The 13548-nt window shown below is 41.7% G+C and overlaps 1 protein-coding gene across 5 annotated transcripts in view; it reads right to left on the minus strand.

The window, feature by feature from the left end:
• The window catches only part of LOC129750037 (voltage-dependent L-type calcium channel subunit beta-1), a 442665-nt gene that overhangs the window by 366471 nt on the left and 62646 nt on the right, over positions 1-13548 (minus strand). The window lies entirely within an intron of this gene.

Below are 13548 nucleotides of genomic sequence, written 5' to 3' on the forward strand. Positions count from 1 at the left end.
TAGTGAAAAATTTATGTCTCCAGCAGCAGCAGAGCTTTCCAGCATCCGTATGGACTCCTACAGACGATAAATGAGGAATTTGAGGAAAGAGGCAGGGGCATGGCATAATGGTTCAAAAAAAAAAAAGTTCAATAAATAAATCGAATAAATTTATCTATTCAAATTTCCTTCTGGTCAACTGGGGCTAATCGCGAGGGAAGAGCAGGGAGAGGCAGGAATAGAAAAAAATCACTTTGCGTGTGCACTGCCATCGTAGGCCACAATAAAAGCTCGAATGTCCTATGGTCAATGTTTCGGATGAAATGGGGAGGAGAGAGAGGCGAAAGGAGCCACGGATTCAAATGCCACGGAGAAAATAAACTTGTGATACAAAGTTCCAAAATAAATTGAGGAAAAAAATAACATCTACCATAGTTAAGAAACCGGCATCCGCCTAAAGATTAAACCACCTGGGGAGAGCCGCGCTAGATTTGCCTCAAAATCGTAGAGAGCTTAACTTAGAGTGGGAGCGACTGATCAACGAAGAAAGAGAAAGAAGAAAGCACCTAGATGACAAAATTTTCAAATATCTTCTTTCATCCTCCCGTTGTTGAGTATAAATTACCATTAATACCCATATATAAAACCATACTCATGCATTTATCTGTCGATCTAATGTACGGCATTCATTTTTTTCGTTCATCCAGCGAACATTTTTGGTGTTTTTACTCCTTACGTTTCCCTCCTGGCGTTTAATCTTCCTCTCACTGACTAGCCGAACCCACGAGCCCGAAAACTATCCGAAATCACCAAACATATTCGGGGTCCATCTTCCGAGTGAAACACTGTCACTGTGTCCAATTTATTCAGCTCTCCGATTTCGTGGTTCCGATACACGATCGAACATCTTTAGCGAATTAATTGTCTAGCTGAGGCTGAGATATTCAGAAGAATATGAAAGTTTGTCCAACATCTTCAGCGTGTAAATCCAAACAAACACCATAGGTATATGAACCTGAGCGGAAAAAAGCTAAATTTAAGAAAATTACCATACATTTCGGATACCGATAGTAACGAGTTGTTATAAGAGAGAAAAAATAATCATAAATGACCATCCGGTGACCGAGAGAATACGAACGAGCAAGGGGAAGGGAGGCTGCTGGTCCAATTATCGGGATCGAATATTTTTTCTTAGTTTTTTTATGGTAGGTATGTCTTCCGATTGAATCAGCTCAAGCCATCACCGTCCCTGACTGAGCTGAAATTTAGACTGAGACCAGGCTGGGGAAGGTGTAATTAAACACAAAAATGGGACTGTCAATTTTAATGTGCTCCCCGGCTATATGTATATTGGTGTCATTATCTATCTACTTATACTGGAAAGTTCCTCTCGTGTTCCGTTCGAGATTAACGAAATGTATGCAAATCCTTCGGTACGAGATTGAAAAGAAGAGGAGATTTATTCGAAAAACGCCATCTTTACTTTTTGACTACGTCTGTATAATTTCGAAAAAGGTACACAAAGGCCCCCTAGAACAAACATTGCAGGATTTTCCCGCATTCAAGCGGGCAGGTATCGACTCACCGTTCTGGTTCTTCGACGGAGGTTGCTGCTGGATCGGATCGATCCTCAACCAGGAGAAATCGTAAATCTCCTTCTTTCAATTCGCAAATGGAGAATGTTGGACAGCTTCGCATGCCTCGCCCTTGGTATCTAACGGCTTTGTGAACGCATCAGCTGGCTGGTCCTCAGAGGAGATGTGTCGCAAAGGTAGCTGACCGCTTCTTAAGATCTCCCTAATGATGCTCCAGATCAATACTGATGTTATGAAATCGCTTAGTACATCTTTGTACCTGAAAATAATCACATTTTCGTAGGCGATGGAAAGAATTAGAGAAACATGAGCTACCAAAGAACGAAAGAACATAAGCCGTAAATATCATGAATTTTTCGAAAAAGATACAACGGCTCACCGGCAGGACTTGAACCTGCAATCTTCGCTTCAGTACCACACTCAGTACAAGAGATATCAATAGCGGGAAAGATCACATGCGGGATATACATGGTGTTTTCGATAGAAGGTCCAGCAGTTGATCGGCAGAGCTCGATTGCTCGTGTTATCCGGTTTCATCATGTTCACCGTGGTGAAATTGGCTAACGCGCCGTTGTACTGAAGCGAAGATTGCAGGTTCAAGTCCTGCCGGTGAGCCGTTGTATCTTTTTCGAAAAATTCATGATATTTACGGCTTATGTTCTTTCGTTCTTTGGTAGTTCATGTTTCTCTAGTTCTTTCCATCACCTACGAAAATATGTTCCAGATGCTTCATCCACTGATGGGTCCACGCCTCTCCTAGGTCCTTGATACAAGGGATGTTGTCCTCCATCAACGTGAAAGGAGTGCTTACCCCACTCAATTCACTCAGAAGTATGTTATCCACAAATCTTCCTTGAATGCATGACATCTCAGCTTTTGCGGAAGTTTAGTTGACCACGAAATAAGTTTATCCGATGATTGGTTCCAATTTCGCGTTTGAGTGGAATACCAACGCCGTATCTGTCGTACCTCAAAACTATCGCAGAATACGCCAGTGCTAAGCCGCCGGGCTGGCCTGGTATTTGCTCAGTGCGCTAACCACAGCACCGATATCTGATCTCGAAAATATCGCCAGATATTGTAGACAACCGATCAATTCTTTGAACAGTTGTTCGTGTGTGTATGGATGAAACCGACACCTGGTCTTCCGGCACGACCGTGTACGCGGGCCAGTCAGTCAGTTAGCGAATGTGAGCGGGAAAGCGAGTCAAGTAAGACATTGCGTAGTTTCCCCGGTTGCAGTCAAGTGGACTGACGGTATCGCTACGGAAGATTTGGCCACACTGCACAGTTCGGTAATAAATTCACCATCGTTTAGCTTTGTCCAGCGAACGTTCAAGCGGTGTGCTTACGGGTTTGCAATCGGCCATACCAAATCGCTGCAGAACCTTCTCGACGTACCCTGATAGCGAAATTTCGATGATACTCTTGGTGAAGTCTCGTTTGATGAAAGTTTTACCTTCAAGAGATCCTTCATCAGGAATAACCAGTTTTGTCCTGATAATCTTTTCCGGCTTTTCCGGCTATCAGGATGTCATCCACGTACAGGATGAGTCCTACAGGGCGAGTCCTCGCTTACAGGATTGGTAACCGCAGCAACCTATCTTCAATGGATACAGCCAAACTTTCGTCTAGTCAAACTGTACAGGCTTTAATCGAACAACCTGCATGAAGATAACATCTTCTATATTTCCATTCAGGAATGCAGTTTTGACGTCCATCTGATGAACGACCATGTCGTATTCGTTCGCCAACATCTAGACGGTCCGAACGCTCTCCATCTTGGCGACCGGAGCTTATATTTCCCAGTTGTCAAATCCTAGTCTTTGGGAACACCCTTTCGCGACCAATCGAGTTTTGTAGCGACCATCGTCCTTCACGGTGAACATCCACTTGAAGAGGATAGGTTTCCTGTGACCCGGAGGCAAGCTAACTGTTTCCCAAGTCTTGTTCTCCTTCAGTTCTGTCATCTCGTCGTCGATGGCGACCTTCCAGGAATCCCGGTCGTCCCGGCATTTCAGCTGTTCTGAGGTAGCTCCTCATCAACAATGCCGGCTACGTTAGCCACACAGCAAAAAAGTAGTGTGATATTACATCAAATACATGCACATAACGTGAGTCGCAAAAGGTACCTTATTTTACATTGTCTTGATGTACCCGGCTGTTTGGAGACAAATAATATGTTTCGTACCGCTGATCCATATGGGCCAAATTTCCTAAAAAAAGAAAAATAATGAAATTATTTTTCAAGCTGTGGGTTTGCTTATATTTTTAATTGATTTTGGTAGTACTTACAATCCAAACAAATACAGCTGAGGTCCGTAATCCGTTTCTTAATTTTTGAAATGAAATCAAATTTGAACGTCAACAAAGGAAAATATTGACTACTTGATGCGATATCACATAGAAGGTTGTGATATTACACTTCACGACGTATTCGAGTTGTGTACATCATTTAGATGTATTATTGCAACAGAAATCCGTAATCCCCAGAAATTACATCGTCCATCGTTACATTTTTTTTTTTGCTGTGCACGTAGCGCTGTGTAGTTTTTCTTGTTTGCTGACTTCTTCTCAGGACCAGTTCAGGAGTGACGGAATCTGGTTCATCATCGTCATCGTCCGGAAATTCAGCGCTGCTCTCGTAGTCGCTCTCGCCGTGATCGTCAACAATCACACCAATTTTCGGAAAATCGCTCAAGAAAAGCATTCAGGATTCGTTTCAAGCTAGAATACTTTTACCTATGAGCAGGCTTGTAAACCATCGACATTTTCTCTGACAGTCGCACAGCCTGCTTCTATTAGTTTCATTGTTCGTGCCATCAAACGAGCGCGACCAAACACTTGCGGAACAGTCGACGACCATCAGACAAAACGATATTCATTCTTCTATGTGTGATAGTCGAACGAAATTTCGTGTCTTGGTTCACAAGAGCGATGATTTGACGGTCAAACGATCAGAATTCCCGACAATTGACGACATCGCCTATCTCTTTCACGCAGCAGAACCTACAGACTCAATAAGCAAATGCAATCTTTTCTATTCACTCTCTCCTGTGAAAAATAAATCCGTCGCTCTGCAGCGCCGGGTGATGTTTGGATGTGTTGGTCGAACAATGTGGAATGATTATTTACGCATATGGAATGAAAGTCAAACGAATAACCACTGCAAAGATCAAAATTTCATTTGACATTTTTTCGCTCTTCGATCAAACGATCCATGATTGTCAAGAACGATTTGTTGTGGATGTCTTCGTTAAAATTCAAACGATGGTGACCACTTACAAGACTGCCTATGAGTGCTGTGATACGCACTTGGCAAAAGTATTCGTTGAATATTTGTCGAACACCAACACTAACTAGATACAAGAAAATATAGGTACCATGTCCCATCGGGGGCTGCTGTTGCTTTCGTCACGTGGCTAATCGACGGTGAAAGACAGACTTGATGATACATTTTGAACGTCGCTCCATTCACTAACGCCTATGCTCCCATCATTGTTAATAATTTTCGTTATTGACAGGCGATCATGAATGATTCAGATGGAAAAATCTGAAGGAATACCAGGACCACATGTTTTAAAAAGCCGTAGCACATGCTGGACAGTTTTTTGCGTTTACCTAGTAATGATTTTGCCATTCTGCTCAAAGCGAAAAATAAAAAAATATCTGATAGCCTCCACAGATCGCTCAAAACTGAAACATATCAGTTGTGATCCTAAAAGGTCATGAAGGAAAGAAATCATCATCGAGACGATCAATAGCTGATAGTCTGCGTCCTTCTTTACCACATCATGTTTCGCAAAAGTGTTTTAAATACAGAAGCGTCGTTGTCATACATGATTGTTTGTATGATTCGGTTGGAAAAGAAAAAAAATGAACAACTTTGATTTTTTGACTCTGAATGTAGTCAAGCATGGCTGAGTGAAAATGATTGATTTTCGGAACATTGACACACTGTTAACTACAGTGTGATCGGGATCAGCTATCCGCTCAGATGTGGTTTCTGTTTTCGATACATCAGCTGACGGCTCGAGTGTGTTCTCGGGTGCATTTACATCAACTATCTGCTCGAATGTGATTTGTTGCTCTGGCACATTGGCTGATATGAATAAAGCTCTAGTAATTGCTTTTGCCATTTTCGAGCAGTTTTGTGAGTCAAATACTTCCAATAGCATGCATATTTTCAATTCGGAGTTGGTTGAAAGTAAATGTTCTACTCTGCTTTTTCATATCTAGTTGAGCAAATGCTTTTTAGTTCATCCATTCTAAAGTTCAAGCTAAGAAAAAGCTACCGAAGCAATTGCTATTTTCTTATTCAAACCACGTATTGTCTAACCGCTCGAATGTGTGTCTCACCAGGCTGCTCGATGACCATCTTTGGTGAAGCATCGCCTCGCACTGGCTCCAAAACGCTGGTTTCATCGAATGAATCGGTGCATCTCGATAGGTCGGCTCGAACCATTCCAAAGCCGGTATCCGTTATTCGCGTTAACCATGGATACCAGACGTTTCGATTCCGGATCAAGCTTCTGCCGCTTTTCCTTGAGGATCTGTGCGTACGCAGGACAACCGAAAATGCGCAGGTTGCTCAGCGTTGACTTCCGACCGAACTACATCTCAAAAGGTGTCTTGTTGACCACAAGACCTCTTGTTGGTGATCTGTTTGTTAGTTATGCAGCGCACAAAACAGCTTCACCCCACATCGTTTTTGACAATCCGCTACCATGGGTCTTCGCTCTGGCCTTCTCCATCAGTGTACGATCGACTCGCTCGCTGACGCCGCTGCACTATGGGGCAGCTCCATACAATGAGGCGGCAAAAAGTATGATTAGGTGTTTTGGACTATTTTGTTATTTTTGAAAATTTTTTATGAAAATTACTATTTTAACTAACTTAAAATAAATTCCCAAGAGAATTTTGCATAAATAGCTTTTAAAGTACGATGCTTGGTGTTATTTTTGACCCTACTTTTTATATCTTTTGAAAACCAGGTTTTGGACTAATTGATCATTAAATGATAAATAACATCAAGACATTTCATGAAACTCAAGAGAAAAATGTGTGAAATGATTGATCAATCATGAGAAACATTTTTTTGACAAACCAACATAAACTTTGTTGAATTTTTACTCATTAATGGGTAAAAATTACCAATTTGCATGATATTTTCAGCTTTATTAGACTATAACTCAAAAAAACGGTGCTTTAAGGTGCCTGGAATCTCTTTCATTGTATTTTTAGGACTTGAAAATAGATCTAGATAGTGAAAAGAGTATGGGGAAATGTGAGGATTTTTTTTGGCAAGCCTTTAAAGTTTTTGATTTTTGAAAAAAATAATTATTTACTCATTTTTATCATAGATCAATTTAGAGTGTAAAAATTTTGAATGGTTCAAATGATAGCTTTTAATATAAGCTTTCATATGGTGTACTTTGAATTTAAGAAAAAAATGTTTTCCATAGAAATATATGTGGTTTAAATTTTTTTCTTCGTCATATAAATTTTTCAATTTTTCAAAGTCTGATGTCTGTGGTGCGTTCTGTATTCAAGATAATGATTTGAAAAACTGGGAATATCTTAGTTAAATATTAAGTTATTAACTAGTAAAAAAAAAAAGCGATCGGATAAAGATCAGTTTTTGACTTTTTGCCGCCTCAAACCCCATAGTGCGCTGACAGATTGCGACGAAAGATAGCTGTATTTTTTAGTTTATTAGCCATTTAATAACACTCTGTACATATTTGTTTCAATAGACAGAGACAGCAGACCATTTGAGAAATGTTTCTAAGGCTTATTAGGATGGAAAGAGTTTTAAAGAACGGAAAAGTAAATTCTCCATGTCAGGGGCGGCTCAAACAGCGTCTGTCTTGCAGCAAGCGGCTGAACTTATGAAATGCGGCTCCCGCCAGCTAAGTCCAAGATTGCAGCCCCATCGCGGGATAGGGACTTTAGGCTAACAACCTACTGCTTCCGATTCATAAACTTGTTACGGAATCCGAAAAAAATGACCGATCTGGAACTTTGGCGACGACTTTTAGCATGAAAACACGGACACGAATTGGAACTTGGAATGTTTAAACCCTTGCTCAACAAGGCAAGCTGGCTCAACTTGCAAGAGAAGCTAGCCGCCTCAAGCTTGAAATTCTGGGACTGAGCGAAGTCCGTTGGCCTAACTCTGAAGACACAGTCCGCGCAAGTCCTGCTCTACTCTGGCATACGAGGAGAACACGCTACTCGGGAACGAGGAGTTGGTTTCCTGTTAAGCCCGCAGGCCTACGCGGCCCTCATTAGATGGGAACCAATAAACGAAAGAATAATCGTAGCCAGATTCAGAACACGGGTTAGAAACCTTACAATGGTCCAGTGTTATGCGCCAACTGACGTTGCCGACTTGCAGGAGAAAGAGCAGTTTTACAGTCAACTGAACAGCGTGGTAGAGAAAATTCCGAAGGGTGACATTCAAATCCATTTGGGCGACTTCAACGCAAAGATTGGCTCCGACAATCAGGACCTTGAGCGCATCATGGGGCGCCATGGTCTAGGACAGATGAGCGAAAACGGAGAGCTGTTTGTAGAATTTTGTGGCAACAACAACATGGTGATCGGTGGATCGCTCTTCCCCCATCGACCAGCACATAAGGTCACTTGGGTATCCCGAGATGGCCGAACAGAAAATCAAATTGACCACATCTGCATCAGCCGAAAATGGAGAAGGAGCCTTCTTGATGTCCGCAACAAACGAAGCGCAGACATTGCATCTGACCATCACCTCGTCCTTGGCGAAATACGACTGAGAGTTGCGCGTGTCCAACGGCGCGAGGAGAAAGTCGGGTGTCGATACGACGTCCGCCGGTTGGAGAATCCAGAGGTGAAAAGGGCATACGTTGAACAGCTAGAATCCCGAGCCTCGGAATTGCCAACAGACGGAACAGTCGAAGAACAGTGGTGTGGAATCAAGAATGCTTTTATCACGACGAGCCATGGTACTCTTGGTAAAGTGTGTGGAAGAAGAAGTGAATGGATGTCGGATGAAACTTGGAGGATGGTCGATGATCGGAGAAAGGCGAAAGTCGGAATTGAGCAGGCATGTACCGGGTCAGCCAAAGCAGCCGCCCGCTTACGATATGCGGAGCTGGAAAAGGCAGTTAAACGAGCTTGTAGACGAGACAAGAGAGCCTGGACAAACTCCCTAGCCGAAGAGGGAGAAAGAGCCGCCGCCAATGGAGATATCCGATTACTTTATGACATTTCTCGCCGCCTCAGTGGTGCAAGGACAGATGCAAGAATGCCGCTGAAAGACCGAGCAGGTCAGTTATTGACCGATCGAACAGATCAGCTCAAACGATGGACTGAGCACTTCGATCAACTCTTCCGAGTCACGAATAGCGATGGCCAACAGAATCCGCAGCTCGAAGCGCCAACAGTAAGTCGCATAAATGGCGTCAACTCGGAAGCGCCTTCGCTGGCTGAAATAGAAGCGGTAATCAAGAACATGAAATCCAACAAAGCACCTGGGATCGATTGCATCCCTGCTGAAATGCTGAAAGCCGACCCTGCCCTGTCAGCACAAATGTTGCACCGTCTCTTCGCCGACATCTGGGATACTGCAACATTCCCGGCCGACTGGATGCAGGGTATCCTCGTAAAGGTCCCGAAGAAAGGAGACCTGACAGAGTGCGGTAACTGGCGAGGCATAACGTTGATCTGTACAACCCTCAAAGTACTCTGCAAAGTGATCCTGAACAGGATCCAGGAGAAAATTGACGCTACACTCCGACGGCAACAAGCTGGATTCCGATCCGGAAGATCATGTGTGGACCACATCACAACGCTACGAATCATACTGGAACAAATCAACGAATTCCAGGACTCTCTTCTGCTGGTGTTCGTTGATTTCGAAAAAGCATTCGACCGACTTAACCATGAAAACATCTGGGCGGCTCTAAGGCGACGAGGGGTCCCAGAGAAACTAGTCCATCTCATCGAAGCACAATACGAGGCATTTTCATGCAAGGTCTTGCACGATGGTGTCTTGTCCGAACCAATCCCGGTAACTGCTGGAGTGAGACAAGGATGTATTTTATCACCGCTACTTTTTCTCATCGTAATGGATGAGATTCTGACTGGATCGATCGACTGTGCACCGAACCGAGGATTGCCGTGGAATCCTACAACAATGGAGCAACTGAACGACCTTGACCTGGCTGACGATATTGTTTTGCTCGCCCAAACACAACCGGATATGCAGAGCAAACTCGACGACCTCACCGAAAGTTCCAAGGCAGCAGGTCTCAAAGTCAATGTCGGAAAGACCAAGTCTATGGAGATCAACACAGCAAATCCCTCCAGTTTCATGGTAGCTGGGCAACAAGTGGAGAAAGTGGAGTGCTTCCAGTATCTTGGTAGCCAGATAACGCCTGATGGTGGTACCAGGAAAGACATCGAAACCCGGATCAGAAAGGCCCGATTTGCGTTTGCGAGTCTCCGAAACATCTGGCGGTCACGCCAGATCTCTCTACGAACAAAAATCCGAATCTTCAACTCAAACGTCAAATCCGTATTGCTGTACGGGTGCGAAACTTGGTGCACATATGCGGTGACGACGCGAAAACTGCAAGTATTTGTAAACCGCTGCCTGCGGAATATCATCCGCGCTTGGTGGCCTGGCAACTGGATCTCGAATGAGGAACTACATCGCCGGTGTCATCAAAGGGCGCTAGAAATCGAGATTCGGGAACGTAAGTGGAGATGGATTGGGCACACACTGCGAAAAGATGAAAACGAGATTTGCAGAGAAGCGCTAGATTGGAATCCAGAAGGTCATCGAAGAAGAGGCAGACCCAGAAACTCGTGGCGGCGAAGCCTAGCCGCTGAAATCCGAACTGTCGACGAGAATCTTGACTGGGACCAGGTGAAGACGCTGGCTCCGGATCGTCAACAGTGGAGGTCTTTTACAACGGCCCTATGCACCGGTGGATCGGCGCGGGATCATTAAGTAAGTAAGTAAGTAAGTATTGAGAATTGAAAATTGAGAATTGAGAATTGAGAGTTGAGAATTGAAAATTGAGAATTGAGCATCGGGGTATAAAATTTAGTTTTAACATTGTGGTTATAATAGAAAACAATTTCTAGCAATTCCTATCCAAAAATGATTTTTCAAACCTCAAAATGTTGCATAAAGATTTATTTTCGGCTCTTTTTTCTTCAACGACGTAATTGTATTTGAAATCAGGCTATCCAAATCGAGCCGGGAATCATCCTTCACATCCACCGACTCCCATTGGACATTATCGACTCAAAATTCGGTCGCGGTCATTTTTCAGGTAAGCCGTCCATTAGCAGCCCGGACATGGAGCAAACATCTGAGCGGCCAATTGGTAACGGGTGCCAGATCAAGCCACCATTCGACCTGTGATTATAGCGTGTGGTGTTTTTTCTCCTTTTTTCTATCCTATATTAAATTTATTCGGATGGGTTGAATTTACGTGTTTTTCGATTTTCGTTGTCTTTTTCCTCGAGCAATAGGTTCTTATCTAGCCTCGGCGATCGTCATTTGAATAATTTAAAAAATAGTTTCATAGACCCAAATGCGGAGAGGACGAGAGCGAGAGGTTGGTTTCTATTTTACACCACTTGGGGAATTTTTTGGATTCGAGATATTCCACGGCTGCTGCCGAAATGAAACGAGATGATACAGCCCCCTTGGTCATTGACACTCAGTTACGAAAAGACGAGACGATGTGGAGGGATGCTGCGAGGAAGACATGTTTTCACCATTTTGGTCCCACGGTATGATACCATCTAATATCGTACGTCAAGGTCCTTTCGTGTTGTTTGGGACGAACATTACCTGATCATTACCGCGTCTGTTATCGAGCAGTGTCTTGAATATATTATACTAGATCTCGACTCGGCTGATTTTACTGGGCGACGACGAAGATTTCCAGCACTTCTTTGCATAATTTAACGTTCTTGACTATAGATTCTTGCAGTTTTTGTTCAGTGAGTCTGTACACATCTCATAATAAAATGTTTATTTCAAATGAATAACATAAACCTGCTATTTTATTTTAGCAATATTAACAGACTGAGCATTTTTGATATTTTTGAAAGTGTTCAGAACATGCTGTCTCTTTTGAATGTCACAGATTTGAATTTGATATTCTTTCTGTGAAAATTTATGTGTCTTAAAATTTTAATCGATAAGTAAGACCAATATATTTTTTAATGCAATCCTTACCTTTAAATCCGCACCATTTTAATTGGAATAAAATGGCGTAATTGAAACTTCAGCCGGCCATTCATCAAGGCCTTAAACGTACAGCCTCATTTTGATCCCAGCTAGAAAAAAAAAAATCAACAACAAACCAATAAACGCAAACCCCGTTTAAACTTATAAATGCAGTATTGTTGTTGATTTTTTCGATACTTTTTGTCCGTTTGCTACTTTATAGTGAGCTGCAACCAATATGCGGCGTAGAAAAAAAAAACATCAAGCTCTTAGAGAAGGATGATGATGCAATTCCAATTTTTTGGGCTTTCCGCTAAAATCATTGGATTTTGAGCTTTCCGCCTTGCCTTGGTTGGTCGGCCGGGTGATCAATATCGATCGGATTGTTGTTTTGTGGCGATCCGGACCCGTATGAATATCCAATAATGAATCACCGCACCAACGATCGTGGCGGATTGAAATAATTGAAAAATTGACTAAGGTTTTTTTCTCTCTCTCGCGGATGGAAGGGAATGGGGGATGTGATCGAGGCCAATAATGGCGGCGTTATATCTAGTGCTTATTGCTTGTACGCAACATAATTTTAACGCTGTTTTTGTTCGTTTGATTTTTAATCTATTTAGATCTATTTAGACAGTTGATTGCAATTTTATGGAGGCTATGTTATTATGAATTTACCTTTAGCATTAAACATTTTATTTACAGTAACACATTTGAATCCATTTAAAGATAAGACACTCTGCACAAAAATGTTCCATCTCATAGATGGCTAACCCAAAATTATATAGAAAACATAGAAATTAAAAAGAAAAAAGCCGCTAGCTAAAGTAGCAGTGCAACGCCCCGAGCATAAATTAACGCCACTAAATCATCGGTGATTTACGATGAAAGTTGAATCACACCTCGCGACAATCGAGAGTCACCAAACAAAGTTTTTATAAGCATCCACCCAATCCATTCGAATCCTCGAGAGATAGATTGCCATTTTCACCAGGCAGTGCGCAGCACCTTAATGACGGTACTGTTCCGATTTAGAGTTCCGAAGTTTGAATTTGGGACACAGATCGCAGGTTCGAGCTCACTCAAATTTTGAACGATACTCGTGGGATTAAATGGTGATCATTACACTATCATGTAAAATAGGCAATCCACTACGTGGGATGATGTTTTTTAATTGAAATTTGAATTGTAACTGGTTTTCCAACAACATTTCTGTAATTTTTAAATTTATTTTAAAATTTTTATCAAGTTTACAAATTAAGAATTTTTTGTGATTTTATTTCAATGCATTTTTGTAAGTTTTGTCATTTTTTGTCATTTTTTGTCATTTTTTGTCATTTTTTGTCAATTTTGTCATTTTTGTCATTTTTGTCATTTTTGTCATTTTTGTCATTTTTGTCATTTTTGTCATTTTTGTCATTTTTGTCATTTTTGTCATTTTTGTCATTATTGTCATTTTTGTCATTTTTGTCATTTTTGTCATTTTTGTCATTTTTGTCATTTTTGTCATTTTTGTCATTTTTGCCATTTTTGTCATTTTTGTCATTTTTGTCATTTTTGTCATTTTTGTCATTTTTGTCATTTTTGTCATTTTTGTCATTTTTGTCATTTTTGTCATTTTTGTCATTTTTGTCATTTTTGTCATTTTTGTCATTTTTGTCATTTTTGTCATTTTTGTCATTTTTGTCATTTTTGTCATTTTTGTCATTTTTGTCATTTTTGTCATTTTTGTCATTTTTG

This window comes from Uranotaenia lowii, chromosome 2 (assembly GCF_029784155.1).
Source record: "Uranotaenia lowii strain MFRU-FL chromosome 2, ASM2978415v1, whole genome shotgun sequence".
NCBI classification, from domain to species: domain Eukaryota; kingdom Metazoa; phylum Arthropoda; class Insecta; order Diptera; family Culicidae; genus Uranotaenia; species Uranotaenia lowii.